This window comes from Prenolepis imparis, unplaced genomic scaffold (genome assembly GCF_030444845.1).
Source record: "Prenolepis imparis isolate NDT839.2.m4 unplaced genomic scaffold, iyPreImpa1.0 SCAF_7, whole genome shotgun sequence".
NCBI classification, from domain to species: domain Eukaryota; kingdom Metazoa; phylum Arthropoda; class Insecta; order Hymenoptera; family Formicidae; genus Prenolepis; species Prenolepis imparis.
The window spans coordinates 6,094,433-6,111,772 of record NW_028141165.1 but is presented as its reverse complement, the minus strand read 5'-3'; the positions used below and the strand labels follow the sequence as shown (position 1 = coordinate 6,111,772).

The following is a 17,340-nucleotide window of genomic DNA, read 5'->3' as shown; positions in this document are numbered from 1 at the left end:
ATACGATGGAATATGAAATAACTGACCGACCGGTAGTTGCGGTAATATCAACGTTAACATTAATTACGGAAAGTTAAATTTACGATTGTAAATTTACAGATTACCCCATTAGTTACACAACACGGCTTACTATCACTATATAGTATATAGTAATAAAATATTTGTATATAACTATACGCAATATTTTCATTTACGAAGTAGATATTCACGTTCAATAATATTAATCTCTTAAATTAATTGATAAAATTGTATCTGCTGCAAAATAGAAAAGAGAAAAAAGCTGTACGTGTTTCAAAGTTTAGAATATATCTACCTTCATATCATTAAATTTATAACATTTAAATTATATCTCTCTTTCGATAAGTATACTTCGGTTGCTGTTGATATCAGAGGTAAAGGAATCGATGGAATATATTGATTATTCCATTCTCTTTGAGTCTGCTTCTTTGAGAGGCATCGAATTATTCGCGCTCGTATGCGTTACGGAATATCGTATTCACGCGACTTTGTGCTCGGTTCGTTATCCAAAAATTCCGCCATTTGTGCGAGTTTCTGTTCGCAGCGTGACGTATCGACTTTCGATACTCGCGTCCATTGCTGATTCACGACCGCGAATGGTTCCGACAAGGCCTCTCCTTGCATTAAGCCCACCATAGTCACACACTATGTCGCTTAATAAGCGCGAGGAGATACGCGAGGGACGTTGGATCGTTTCCAAGATCGAAAAATTGCTCTTTCATTCTGAAATATTGCCCCTGCTTTGTTAAAGGCCGTAATCTTCTCTCAACGAGACGTGCACGGCATCCGTCAATGTCGTTCTCGATAATATTTCACTATCCCCCAAGAATGTACAATACAATATAGTGACGCATGCATAATGACATACGGCAGATTTTATGATAGCATAATTTTTCTATCCACAATCTCTGTAAGATAGCATCGAACCACTCTGTTGCAAAAGCTTACTCTCCTCTCATTATCCTGTGTCATTATAATGATGCTATTATGTTTAATTAATGCAGTTAATTCCAACAAAGCAATGTACCGAGTGCATTATTTATTACATTTTTTTTTATGCTTCGTTACCCGATGTCGAGACAGTTTAATGGAGAGCGTTTATCAAAGGCTGGTACGAAGTGAAAAGAAGCGAGTTCGTTTAAAAAAAAAATCGAGTCTAATCACAAGGGTCAACCTTGCGAGAATTAAGTACAGGTCTGAAACCGGCAAAAAAGTCGATGAATGATATTCAATTTACTTCGCAATGTATGGTTGATTTGTCGCATGAGTGACTCACATTAGAGATAAAAAGACCCGACAAAAAGTCAAGCTGAATAAAAATAAAATAGATTTGAAGAACGCAAACAGAAAAGAATATAATATAGATCGTTTTTCTCCTCTCTTAATTCTTTCAATAAATGCAGGCTGTTACGATGTGATAAATTTTCGTACATTTCATTCAATCGTTCACGAGTTAAAATATTTACTTCACGCTCTATGATATTTATAGCACAAGGAAAATTTCCTCCACGTGCTTATTTTCGATCGACGCAATTTAATATCGAGCTCTGTTTCTAACAACGTAATTAAAAGTTATATTATGATATTCATGATTTATGGAACTACAGTGCGTAGTTTATGAACATTCATAATGCACAATATGAATATCCAGACATATGGAAATTAGCAGAGCGGCCTAATTTAGTTATCTATATAGAGCGTGTCTACATAGCTCCAAATACTGCGTATATCAACTGCGTATATTAACTGCATATATTAAGCTATATATATTTCTTAGTAATATATAATTTTTAGTTAGATTTTTTAATTGTTAAAAATAATATATAAAAAATATTCAAGTCAAATTTTACACACATATATAAAATATTTTTCATTATATAAAATATATAAATATTACATATAAAATATCATCACTTTTATAGCCTAACTATATAAGACTTACAATTAGAAAAAACAAATATGATAAAAAAAAATAAAAAAAAAAGGAAACAAAAGTACTTAAGACAAATTGAATTCCCCGATTGCAAATACAATTTTCCTTCCTGTAACTCAATACTTAATAGAACGATGGTGGCTTGATTGTAAGACAAGCTTTTGCCTTTAGGCCGTGAAACTTTCCGAGGAGCAAACGTGTTTCCCAGATTCGTCCGAGAACCGACAAGGGGCAGACGATAGAATTGCCTATATTTGTCGGAGGGAAACGATACGATGCCTCGCGGGGACGATACTATACAAAATTCGGAACTCAAGTTTCGCGTCTCGTTAACCCTTCGCAATAAATTGGAGATAGAATTTCATCTATACAAAAGTCGAGTCAACAGAGCAAGTCCGAGAAAACGAATATATGAAAAATATCGTATACCCGACGCGACCGACATAAAAAAAAGAAAAAATATATAAAGGATCTTTCAATCGTAAAATTCTTATATTAATATGAACATCATGCGAAGTGATAAATTTACATACCGTTTCCTGTCAAATTTTCAAAAAATTTTTAATGTTAATAAATATATTTTATTTATTTATTTTGATATATCAAATTTATATATACGGTATAAATTTAAAAAAAATTCGCGTGCTTAGTAAAAAAAAAAAGTTGGTGAACAGTGATAGAATTAATAATAATTCCCGACAAAATTTGACAAAAAGAATATGTGACATTTTGTGAAGACACTCTATTTATATAAAGTTATATCTTTCACAATATCCCTCCGGTGATTTATGTAAATGTAAAGATACATAATATATGTTCGTGTATGACAATGTTCTTTCGTAATAACAGGCTTTTTTTAGAGTTTTGTTATTTTACTGCACGTTACTCTCTCTAGTTTGATAGCATTCTGTAAGATTCGCAAGATAGTAGTAGAACTTTTATTACGTTTTTTGCACTGTAATCCTACGTATTACTCCTCCTTCCTCTCATTTCACGTTTAGCACTCGTGTTTTTCCAAATATAAAACAGAAAATGCTATTCAAATATTCTCGATAAGAAAATAAATGTTATAATAATTGAAATTACATTTATATACACACGCATGTGCACGCATATATGCGTAAATTAATTTATTCATCCTAAATGTAATTAAATCCTGGAATTATGTGAGTACATCTAGACTTATATATAATTATGAGTTAATAAATACTTATGAGATCATATCAAAGGTCGTCGTTACAATGCTTGTTTAATTTGGATATTCATGAATAAAATGCATTAACATATTTTCTAGAATAATTGTATGCACAGAATGCACAGAACATGTTCCCCATCTTCCTCGCGATTCTTTAAGAAAAATATTCATTAACATATTCTCATTCGAGGGATAATTTATTATGTTTGTATATAAGGAGATCGCGCACGATTTCAGGCGAAATAACCTGTGAAAATTGATTTGCATGCAAATATTATAATTTTATTGTACGTATACATACGTACAATACATGCATGTATATATACATGTATATATACATATACATGCACATTAACTACCCGCGATAATTAGCAAAGAAATATTACTTGAAAAAGATATTATTACAAACTAACTATCTAATTTATCCAAAGAAAAGGATCCCCTTTAAACTCTCAACTTTATTGTCACTGCCTTGTTTTTATCAGCGGCTTCCATAATGTTCCTCGGAAACATATTCGCGGCTGCGAGCACATTTGACTATAATAGCGATGAAAACGCGCTGTTATCGAGATTTTTCTTTTACGACGCATTTTTACGGAACTATATTCTTTAGGTAAATCCTCCGACCCATTTCATACGTCGCGTCGTGGATCAAGTTTGTAAACGGAGTTTTCCCGAGTAAAGCGGATCGTTCTGTACAAATTATACGACCGTATGAACCTATCGCGAGAATTGCTCGTAGTTGAATCGCAGGATTACTCCGCATTTTTCGCGATCCGAAGTGCTAAACGCAATCAAACGGAATTATGTAAGAAACCCTTTTAACTTCGAGCCAACTGAGCAACCCTTTGCAACAACATCCCGAAGTACCCGCATCGCAATGTAGGTATGTAAAAAGTTTAGCTACTTTCGCCATCGTTGAGATACTCGACGTGCCTTCGCGGGTAGATTCGCAACCACCAAAACACGCCTGAACAATCTCTCGCAACTTAGCTTTCAGCTCGTATACGCCATCAGCTAACCCCATTATTTTCTATATACGATTCCAATTATCTCGCCATTTTTTTCTCCGTGAACCGACGATTTTTCTTCTTTCAGTTTGTGTAAGAACTTTATCATGTAATATGTAGGATTCTTCGCGAAATCATTGTACATACTTTCTGTCATATTTAACAAAGGGAAAAAAAACAAAAAAAACATAATATTCTCCTACATTATTCTCTAATAATAGAATTGATGTAAGCGTAGCTGGAGGCCACACAAAGGAAATGCAATTCTCGAAGTTACGCAGTTGTACTACTCCGGCGATATATCCCCGTACTCCGGGAAGGTTTGAACGTATCTCTGACCCAATCTTTAAAATCACGCGATTCACACGAATGAAAATGTTTTAGTGCAGTCTAAAATCTTTCTATGACACGCTACGCTTCTCCAACTTTCGAAATAAATTGATGTTATCATAAACTCTTTTTTAACTGCATTCAAATAAGGAAAAATATGTTCTTCAAATATTTTACCTAATTTGACGTTATAAGACGTTTATAAAAAGAGAAATACATATAGCTTAACTATATATTTATTAGCTTATATACAAGTGTTTATTAACAATGCAGATCAGATTTATATAAATTGTCGAGTTTTTTGAACGTCGAGTAAAGGCAATGCTAACGTAAAGTGGGGTTTTTATACGGCACGTGTCGAGGAAATATGAAAATAAGTTGTCACTGTAATACAACGACTACTTTTTCGCCATGACAACCTGAAAGGCAAGCTTTTGTGAGAGCCAATATTCGTCTTCTTACTCCCTTTTTGCTCTGAGCCCTTTGCGTCTCTCTCTCTCTCCCTCCCTCCGACCGACGTGCCGTACCTTTATCCTCTGACACGTCCGAAAAGTAGACCACGAAAGGATTGTTCCGCTTCCGAGTTTCCAGTAACGACACGGAATTCACCGGGCAGAAAGGAGGACGATTACGAGGCAATATCGGAGGTATTGCGAAATTTAAAGGGGAATAGAACAAGGATCTTCTCCCAAGCACGCATTAACGGCGTACATCGCACCTGTGACTCTCCCGCAGAGGAACAAACGCTGTGCTAATTAATTGTAATTTATACCGCGCCGAAAGCACGATCATCTTGGAAGCAGCAATCGCGGAAAAAAAAAACTCAAAATATTTAACAATCTCTTAATCTAATAAAAAAAAAATTTGTAATTTTTTTACTTTATCTTAATTTAAAGTTTTTTATATAATACATTTTTAATTGCAAAGAAAATTAATTGTACATTAATAAAATTTTATTTAATTAATATATTTTTAATTGCAAAAAAAAATAATTATATATTAATGACACGTCCTCAGATGCGGAGATATTAAATTATTATTAAATTAACTATCTTCTAAAAAAAAAAAAAAATGCTTCGACAAAATTAAATTTGATATACATACATATTATTAACATGTACATTTTTTATATGTAAGCTTGAATTCCCGTAGCACAATTTCTATCACCATTAGAACGATACTTTTCTTATTTTATGTTTAATATAAGAACCCAGTTCTTTATTAGGAGCTTTATTACGATTTGATGGATCTTTTTTATGATTATAGCTAAAGGAAAAGATGCGCGTGCGTCTTATGTCGGGACCCAGAGTGTGTTCACTTTGACAAAGGCGCGCATTATTGCGAGAGAAGGTCAATCGAAATCACGGAAAGGGAAGGGAAAAGTCTTTGTCCCGCAGGTACGCTTTCTCACAGACATGCTATTTTCTCTCGTCGATTCATCTCGATTTACATTAAGAGATTCGAACTGTCAAAGTAGTTGTTCGACAATGAAACTGAAACTGTATATCACGTGCGCACATCTCCATCGAATTACGCCAGATGTGCGTATATTTAATTAATCATTCTCGCATAACTTTATACGCATTGTGTGTTTATTTGGTACGTTTGCAATCGCATTACTATAAATTAAATATCCATTAATGATCTCTTCAAATTAATTTCAATAAATGTTAATATTTTAACTTTATTGTCAGCGTAACTGAGAGAGAGAGAGAGAAATGACGATAAAATTTCCATTATTAACGTAAACTAATATGATAATCAATTTTTATTATTTTTGAAGAATTTTATATAATCAGTAAAAATGATTTGTAATTATGTACTTTTCCGAATTTGAGAAACAATGCGGAAAATTTCCGCAAAATTCTATAAAGAATAAATTTATTGAAATAGATATCTTAAAGTAACCATTATGTTTCTTGCGTGTTTTGTGAAATAATACCTGTTGTAATTGTAATGAAAATTATAATAGTGCTTCTGCAACACGATGCACTTGTGGTTCAGAGGATGCGAGGATGTTTGAAAAAACAACATTGCTATTATCGAATCAATTGACTGATACTAACGTTATTGCGGTAACTGCAATGCCTCTGTTGCAATGTACTGTAGTCAACATCATTTTTCGCAAACTACCCTTCCAACGACTATCCCAACAAATATCAGCGAACAATAGATAATACGCCAAGTCGGACAGCGACGGCGATAATGGGCAGAAAGAGAACGTAGAGATCGTAAAACGCGGAGCGATGACCAAGTGCGATATAAAAGAACCGGAGCAGCTCTCTCGGTTATGGAGGAGATGGAAACGACAAGGACCGGCGAAGGATTCTCGACGAGAGATGGCAAACAGATAAATGAGACTTGTTCGCCGGCTATTATATGGCGGTTTGTTTCACGCGCGCGTGTTTTCCCCTGCGTCCTCTAGTGTCCTTCGCTCCGTTTCATTTCCGGTATCGTTTCCTCGTTTTGCATAATGAAAAACAATTCCGCAAGCAAAATTACTTTGTGTTTCGAAGAAATAAAACGACTAAAGTGCAATTTGTTTGAGCGCGCTCGAGCGTGTACGAAGCCAATTGTGAAATAAAATTCTAATTCATTTTTCTTTTCTCGCGCCAACGAGTTTTCTTCGAGTTATGAATTTGCGATTAATAAAGAGATTAAGAGGAGTATTTGAATATACACGTTATTTTTTAATATATACGGAAAAGCGAATTTGTTTTAACAAAGATACAAATTGCTCGTCACGATTAATAAATATGTTGAATTGAGCGGAACCGCACGAACTATTGCTTTCCGGACCGTTAGGCATCGTGTTGTATCTAAAATTTCATTTCCGAATGCACGGACAAAAAAAAAAAAACGAGACGTTTTATCTGAAAACATACCGATCTGGCAAAAAACACGATCGCATCGAAACCGAGTGCGATAGAATTTCGAATAAAATTAACTATTTGTTTCGTGCTCTTTTGATATTAATACAACAATCATGTATATTTTCAATATTATTACTTTGATATATTGATAAAAAAAAAAGACAAAGAATTTTCATACATTATTCGATTGCATATAATATTGAATATAAAGTATAGCTCTGCGCACATATGACTAATAGACTAATTGATAAGAAATATATATTTATTTATATATGCATATGTTTGCCAAATTTACGCGCTCGAGTTACACATGACTAATTTATGTCACACGGCTTAAAGCCAGCGTAAAATTTGGATGGGCAGAACTTTGGCAAAAAAATTCTTTTGCAATTAAAAAAAAATTTTTTTTAATTAATTTGCAATTTGATGACAAACTAATCCCGTGGGCAATTAATAATAGCGGAGAATATCAGGAGGAAATTTCATATTTCTCGCAGTACGAAAAGGAGCACAATTATTATTAAATTACTCGTTTCATATTATCTATAGCAATCACATTTACACGAAAACTCTAATTTGCGTCTACTAGAATAATAGAAACACATAATGTATCTCGCACGCTTGTATCCCGAAATTTCTCAAACTTTGATTGCCAACAGTTCCGCATTTATTATAACGAATGGAAAGTTGACAAAACTTTTCTTCTAAGCCATTTATACGAGTTTGTACTTTTCACGAACGCGAATATATTAATATCCGTTTTAAATAAAGTATAAAATAATATAAAATATGTAAAAAAATCAATGGACTAGCAAAAAGTTCTACTTGTAACAAAGAACAAACAACTGTTTAACTTTATTTCAATCCAACACATCGCAGAATGAATAATATTTTGATAGATTTTAATTAATTTTCATAAATATTTCTCTAGAATCTTACAAATGCGTTAAATTCAATTCGCATCTCTCGATGCAAATAACTGAAAGAGAAATCCTTCGGAAGGTTCGCCAATTGTTTCCAGCATCTATTATAGATCGTGGAATATTCTTTGAGAAACTAAGCTTCGACATAGTAAGAAAAGGGAAAAAAAAACAAACAGAGGAGAATCCTCTCTGGAATAATAAAGGTCAAAGAGCAAGTCCGCTGAATTTTGAGAATGCTTGGATGGCGTTGTAAATCACTGATCTGAAATTACTCCGCGACTTTCTATCGCATAATTTGTCGGATGCAACTCGTCGGGACGGAATTATTCGTCGAAATTTTTTGGAAATATGCGCAAATTTGCGTGACGGGATATATCGCTCCCCTGCGTGCCAAAGTGAAATTACCCGCGCGCCCACCCTTCGTTAAATTCACGGATCGTATACATTCTTCGCGACTTTATAGTCCGTAATTTGCGCTGCTACTACTACTGTGCGTAATCAGTTTTCTAACAACTATAATAGAGCTTTACATTGTATATTAATTTAAATTTGCATCGCATTATTTTTCCTACATAATCCAATTACTTACGATCTCTTATTTTTAAACGTCTTGAATATGCAAATAATAATGTTCTACGCAATTGTGATGAAATATATTTTATAAATTTATATTTATAAAATATATTTTATAAATTTGTTCTAAGATTATTTCTCACATCTTTTAAGGGGGGAAAAAAGAAGAAGACGAAGAAATTTACATCATGTATATAGAATACTAATTTGCAATCTTCTCGAAAAGCATTAAGCTGTAAGCTCGGATTTACAATCCCGGTTACCACATTAATGCTCCAATGAGCGAGACTATATATATCCCGGAGAGGATTTCGACAGGAAGATAATCTCGTAGATTATGTTGTGATCGTACGTCTCTCTATATGAGTATATACCCATTCATTCTGCAGTGCGATTGCGCGTACAAACTACACGTTGATATTTTTTCCGAATACGCACGAGCTTATTAATGATCCGTAGTACAACAGGTGGATCACGATAGATCACTCTTGCGACAAGCCTGCGTACGTAATAATTACTCATCGGGTTTTCCGGCGATAAATAACGTGCCATCACGCAGCGTAGCGATTTCACACGTGCGCCATACCGTAATGACGTATTTCCTCCTGTGCATTTTTCATCCCGAAAAGGAAAAATGTTTCCTCCCAAAAAGAGATATAATCTCTGGAGATCAAATTTTGGATGACAAAGCTTTTTCGGGATCGAAGGAAGAAACTTTTACATATTTTATTAGTATTAATTTAAAAAGGCACGTGTTCGCTAAACTGAAATCCGGTACAAGTACAAGAAAAAATTCTATTTTCGCAAATTATTGTAAAAATATGAAAATTGTAGATATAAAAATTTTTTTCTTTTATTTTTTCTTTAAGCCAATAAACAAAATCCATAAGAAGATTGATTTAAATCACGCACAAAATAAGCGAAAAAGAGAAAATATGAGAAATTTTTAATATATATATATGCATTATATATATTACATTTTTTCTTTTAAATAATAAATTATTTCTAAGAGAAAAAAATACTAATAGAAAATCGATTTACAATTACTGTGATTGTGTAATGTATGTGTTGTAGGCAATTTTCATGCCATTTCATGTCATAAATATCGACACGTTCGAATAGTGCATTCTTTGCACTCGTAATGCATTTTCGTACTCACACTGCTATACCTTAGGAATGCTTTTTGAAAGTTGTCAAAAGTTGTCAAAAATAAATGACAGTCCTCGTATTTAGAATAAACGGAAATAAAGTTGTTTTTCTACAAGATATTTTATTTTCAACTGTAACTATGGCTGAAACTAAATGTTACGTAAATAATTATTTCTCTCTCTTTCTCTCTCTCTCTCTCTTATATTAATGTCAGATATATTACAAACAAGTAAAAATTTAAAGGATTTTCTTTTTCATAGGATAACATTTTTATCCGTTCAGGTTAAAAGAGTTAACTAGCTAAAGCAATCATATACATATACACACGAAGAAACCAAAATCAACATGAAACCGCTATACAGTTTTTGTGCATCGCTCATTTCCGGAAGAGTTTTGTACATATCGTATTACGATAAAAGCATTTTCCTTCACCAGCAACGCAAGCAGAGTATTTCAATATTTTCCTTTGCGACTTCTTACTTTTCTTTTTCGCCCTCTTGACCTCTGCGCGCTTAAACCTTCGCGTTCGTTCTACTTTCATTAATATTTCCCGCTCTTATTCAACGACACTCTCATATTTTTGCTCCGCCTCTATCGCAATTAGTGACTGGCATGACGCGCAATTACAACGACAATTACGCGCAAACGGTGTCGCAAACGTACCGAAAACATATCGTATTAGTTTATATCCTGAAATCATCACGGAAAATCCAAGGTATATATTTATCCCATTTCCTCCAAACAGTTTACGATTCTTTCATTATTTCTCCGAACTTAATTATTTCTGGCAATCTTCTAAATCAATGGCTATGAATGAAGAAATAAATAAAGAAACAATCCTTTCATTATTCCTGCCTTTTTATTATTTCCGACAGCATCAATAATTAATCAATTGTTCCTTTTCTTATTTATTTAATAAATAAAACAAAACTCAAATTATATGTATATATATAAAGTATATATAAACGTAATTAGTTTTTATTTGTGTCATAAAATTTTTACTTTACTTAATTTTTATTTTACATATATGTGTAGTTTTACGTTTTAACATTGTAGAATTTTAACATTGTAGAATTTTTCTTTTATTTGATTACGTTGGCGTCAATTTTTTCTTTGATATCGAAAAATTGAAATCGAAAAGTTAAACAATTACAAAATTATTTGTAACATGTAGAACTAAAAGGCGTTAATAAATTTAATACTATATCAATATAAATTATCTTTCTACAATATAAATAAACTTTATTTTATACGTGTAACAAATTTAATTTAAATAATCGAAACTTGCAAAAGAGGAGCAACACGGTATGTAAATAATTTCCATTAAAGACGCCTTTAAATTCACCAAAATGTAAATGCTGAGAAGTGCGTGAGAGAATCTTAAAATCGATTAGAAGAATACAAGACATTAGTGAATTGGATTACATTTTCTCGTTAGTACGGATCTAACGCGTCATTGGATAAATTAGTAATCACATTAGTGATCTGGGTTAACGAGAAGGTAATGCCGAACTAAAGAAAGGACGGTGTCGTAGCGGACTCGTAAATGTCTTTGCGCGTGTTAATGGAAAGAGAATTAGGAAAGCAAAATTTTCTTACAAGGCGGAGTATTTCTTTTTTGAAGAAGCGGAAAGGAAAAAAAGACACTCATAATAATGGACTAGTAGCTAACGGTCTACTCGGATATTTTTCCGATATTTTACATGAAAGAAGGCAAAACATAAGAAAAATGATAACGAAATTACGGAGAGGTAAAAACTGCAAAACACATATCGCCCATGTTTTTACTCGAATCAAGGCGAGGCGTTTTCCCGAGGGAAATTTCTGCGGTAAAACCGCGGTCGCGAGAAAGGCCGTTTTGTTTTCCGTTATATTCGTTTCAATGATTATACAAAAATACTGTGTACGATAAATTATAAAGTTTACTACTACGTTCATCGTTTGAAAAATTTCAGGATGAAATTTGCCCGAGTCTTAAATTAAACCTTCCGAGAAACAAGGGAGAGATTCGCCGAAGATACAATGTCGTTTACGCTGCGAAAACAAGTTTCAGAAAATCTGCGAGGAAAGTCCTAAAATGGATGAGAGAGAGAAAAGAGACAAGAGAACGCGGATATTTAAAGAGTGAACGGACTGAGTGAGTGAAAGCTCGATAATATTCATTCGATTGAATCCATTCGCGGCTTACGCATTATCATTCTCCAGTAATCTGTCTTCTGGAGAAAGAAAGAAGAGAGACAGAATATAATTTATCTTGTCGAAAATAATATATTATCAACGCGTGTTCGCGTTTATTCGTACACGCGTTCGCCCCCCTCGCACGAAGAATATTAAATTTTAGAAACTGCTTCTTCTCTTTGATCAACGATAAACCGCGCCCGCTTTAAAGTGCGGGCGCTCTATATATTTTCCGACAAATGCAAGCCGTAACGAAATAAAGTCCAGTATCACAAAACACGATCGCGTTTATTAAATAGCGGTTTCACTGTTGATGCTATAGAGTAAATCTCGTCAGAGCTATGCGGAATTTAATATTTCCGGCATGCGCATATCCGGCTGACAATATCTTTCTCGTTAAGTTTTACTCAGAAAACCCGATGGGAGAATAAGAAAAATGTCGCGAGTAACGACGGTAGGCGAGACAGAGAGAGAGAGGACAAAAAAAAACGTCTCTCGCTCTATAAACCTGAGAAAAATTACCGCGAATGTCTGTTTACAGATTTTCCCATGGAAAAATACGGCCTGTATTCCAAGCTACGTAAATAAATTTTATAACGCGTATTCCTTTCATGCAGATTTAAATAAATGCGGAGTGCATCGTTCATCGAAAATTTTAAAGTTCATATATCATTGTGCAGCGAAGTAGAATATTTTTATATAATGACGTGATATATTTGCCTTTCACAAAATTTTTAGACTACATTATATTCGAATAACGAATGCGAAACACGATGATGACACAGTGTGGGAACCTTATGCTCTTTGTTACAAATTTTATATACCGAATATACCGTGTGTCTTTGGAAATTCAGGCTTAGAAACAAGGTATGTTGTTTAAAAATTCAGACGATGTGTAAAGTCTCGAAGTGCATAGAGCAGTGGTAACATTTCACATACTTTATCGGTAAAAATGCCCGTAGCCGGGTTGAACAACGGCAGCGACCAGGTACATATATACACGGGAAAAGCTATAAATTTTCACAACAGTTTACAACTTCGACCGCGCGGAGACGACAACTTCAAATCTACCACGACAAATTTTACGGTTCGCCGAATTAACTTTTCTCGGTTTGACGATCTTTTCCTATCTCATTTAACATATTTATCGCGGAACGAAACGAATTATTGTACTTCTCGCGCGCGATAAATATTTTTAATTTCAGATATATAGGACGTCGCGGCATGGCTTTTCCTACAAAGTAACGTTATACGCGGTGACTTAATAATTTCTCGAGGACGACTCGTTAACATTCGAAACTGGTTGTTTCGCGGAGTTGGGCGCGAGTTATTTTCATAGCAAGAAACTTTTCCGCTGTAACTCGTGAAAATATCCGCAACAAGGAATGCAAGAATCAAAAGAGCCCTGTCGTCTCCGACTGCAAATATTAACGTAAGAAAACGCTTTTGCGCTTGGAATTGTTTCATTAAAATACTTCTTCGAGAAATCCGTAAAAGTAAATTCGTCCTAAATTGTAAAAAATCGGGATTAATTCTGGGATTAATTCAAGGTAGAGGTAAGGTGAGATAAGGGCAGTAAAATACCGATGCATTTGCAGATAGCAATCAACATGCCGGCTAATCTAATCCAATAATGCGTATTATCCGCGCAATCGATTAGTCGCAGGCTCGATAATCCATCGTGTACTTCAAATATTTACGAGTATTGTAGGTATATGAGCGCAGTCGAAACGGAAATTATTTACAAAATTTGCGATTGCCGAATTATTTGTTATTTTAATCACGCGATATAAGTACAACGAATTCAAAAATACTATCTATTATAAAAATAATATATTTTCGGAACAGAATACGCGATGGCATATTTTTTTATAAATATGATTGGCGCGAAAGATGTTGCTACGTGTCTTCTAATATTATTACGTGCGGGAAAAATAAAAGCTCTTAAAAATTGAAAATAAAAATATTGTATTGTCTCCGAGATATCGTCGAACAGGAAGTTTACTTACAACGCCGGATGCGTAATAGTGATTCAGTCTGGAATAAATTCAGCGAAGGTATCAGCATGCAAACTCGTAAAACAAGAAAAAGAGAAAGAAGTACATATCCAGAATATAAATTCAAGAATGTGCGATATATGCGGTAAATTTTTCTTCTTTTCCGCACGACTTTTCTCGAAGAGGTAGCAAGATACAAAAAATCCAGCAAAAAATGAGAATATCGTGCTGTCGGATCGACGAAAAGAAGTCTCATCTCAACTTTTTACAATTCACCATGTGCATCTTCCCTCACCATTTGTCTTTACGTCTTCAGTCATAAATCGTAAATTCTTAATTGTCCAAAAACGTCGCTTTAATTTTTATCCTTTTCACTATAACTTTTTCATGATAAATTTTATAGCATAAATTTAAACGTGAACATTTATACGATTAATCAATTGCACTTTCCTTCGAAGCAAGATGTAACGCGCCAGGAAAGCCTTAATGCCTATTAAAACCATTAAAATGGTTCGGGAAAACGTTTTACGAACCTAATGGATGTAGAATTTACGCTGAACTTACTCTCGTTCGAAGTCTAATGCATTTGTTGTACACGTACACGTGGCTAATAATACTATGTGATAGTAAAGGTGCTTATAATAGAAATAATACGAATTTAAATCCGATTATCCGACATACAGCTTTCAAATTATAAATTTTTACTTTAATGGGATTTTAATTTAATTATAAAAATCGTATTAAATAATATAAATTTTTCGAAAAGTAGAAAGGGCAGCTTAATATGAGACCAGAGAACTATAAACTATAAACCAGAGATCAGAAATACCTAACCACAGACCATAAACCAGAGACCATAGATTGTATATTTTACTCAGTTTTTGACTTATTTGCTTATATTGATTTAAAATGTAACATTCTATATATAAATCATATATGTAAATATATAAATAATAATGGAGCACGACATTTGCCTAGGAAGACTGTCATACCGAAAATGGTGCGTTCAAAGTGTATGCACAAACTCAATTTATCCCAAGATGACGTATCGTTTGATACATGCTCTTCCAGAGCATATTCAATTTTCTGATAGACGGCTTAATTATAAATATGGATTAATATAAGTTTGTGAAAATTAATGACAAAAATATGATTTTCATATAAAATATAAAATATATATAAAAAAAATTATTAAATATATAAAATTTATTATTTTAACGATAGACGTTAATAAAAAATTATATATTGAGAAAGTTTAGGCAAATTAAAAAAATTTAACAAGATTTTTACCACATTTACTTTTGGAATGGATAAATGTGTAACATAAGATATAGCTGAGATGTAATTCCAATTGCAATAACGGAGTTGCAAAGCATTAAGCATCCCGCGAAATTGGAAAAGTTATTGTCAAACTTCTCGACAAGGGAAGCAACACAGAATGTTAACTGATCACATGAATAAGTATCTCGACCATCATGTCGATCTGAACTCTCAGAAACTGTAGTTGTTGATATAAGTACAACAATTGACTTGTAAATTGCAAGGTCTTATGGTCTGCGTAGGTTCACTAATTTCTCTTTTGTACTAATTAAAAAATTAAGTTCTTTAATTTTTTTAACAGTCGTACTTTTATAAATTTATATAAAATTGTAGTGCTTCAAGAGTTTAAATATATATATATATATATATATATATATATATATATATATATTTAAACTCTTGAAATAAATTAAATATACTATATATAAATAAATAAAGTTGTCTAAATATAATTTTGGAATATAAATTATATGATAATTTTAGGATCACTTTTGACATTCGCAACATTGCACTCAATTTTATCCATATCATTATAATAAAGATGTTCCATAATGTATTTACGAATATTTTTTTGAAATCAAAGTTTTCACGATATTATACTAAATTATAAAAATGTCGAGACCTCTGACAAGTTGAAATATTCTTAAATTATCTCATCCGTTTCGTGACGTCTGCCTGCCGTTTAAAGGCTTGCAAGTCAACAGCTCTATCTGCATTTCCCACATTTTGGAACACTGTCGAAATACGAGAGGTATGTATGGCCGCAGGAAGTTGTTTCCCATACTGTCTCAACATCGCGGAATGTCAAGGTATTTACATCGCTTGTGTGTACGGTCGTATACCGATCTCGAAACAAGAGAGGTGTTTGGTCCCGGGTTTATATACCTCGCGACGTCGCACTGACAGATCCGTAGTAAGCAACGTAGATAGGTATGTACACTCGCGTGTTTATGCACGTGCACGTACGAATGGGGGCGTGAAGGGTGCGAATCTCAGCATGCCTCTAATTTATGTACACGAAAGACAAAGGCGCCTGCGTATAAACTAGATTAGAATGGCCATGTCTGATTCTCTGCCCATTCGACCACGCTTGATATGGATTTAATTTTGAGAATGTATTAATCAATACACAGAAAAAATTTTCTCTTAGAATTTATCCTGAAAATCATAGTAATCGTAGGACAATATGGTATGGAAAGAATTTTATGAGAATTTCTCTGATTAATATTTATTGAAATAAAAATAATAATATCTATTACAATAAAATATAAAATATGTTTGATTAATTTTACTAAACTTCATAATAAAATTAATCAAACATGTTTTATATTTTATTGTAATAATATTATTATTTTTATTGTGCTAAATATTCATCAGAGAAATTCTTATAAAATTCTTTTCATACCATATTGTCCCACGATTACCATGATTTTCAGGGTAAATTCTAAGAGAAAATTCTCTCAGTGTAGATTTCAATTTCTATTCGATGATCTTAAGACTACAGGCATATGCTGTTTTTTCGTTCTTCCGAACTATTCGTTTTTGTTCGCGAATATTGAGTAAATTGGGATAATGAATTCGATTTTTTTGTAGCGCCGGACAAAAGATCGATTTGAAGCGAAAAGAAAAACGCGGCCTCTTGTTCTTATATATATATATATATATATATATATATGTATATATCGGTGAATCTTACAATACACGTCGGTCAGATTTTATTTGATTCTAAAGTAGGTTACTTAATCCGCGTCATCTATCATACGTTCCATTAATTAGGGCAACCTCGATTACATTGCGGATAAGCTACGCGATTTATTCAGCCTACTCTCTCACCTTCTGCC

At 33.3% G+C, this 17,340-nt stretch overlaps 1 protein-coding gene across 2 annotated transcripts in view; it reads left to right on the top strand.

Moving 5' to 3' along the window:
- The window catches only part of LOC145939108 (uncharacterized), a 36,110-nt gene that overhangs the window by 1,235 nt on the left and 17,535 nt on the right, over positions 1-17,340 (top strand). Inside the window, exon 2 of one of the 2 annotated variants that reach the window (XM_083043230.1) lies at positions 5,753-5,883. The exons of the other annotated variant lie outside the window; for it this stretch is intronic. The gene's annotated coding sequence lies outside the window, so the exon portion shown is untranslated. The remainder of the gene's footprint in view (positions 1-5,752; positions 5,884-17,340) is intronic. 2 annotated transcript variants of the gene reach the window in all.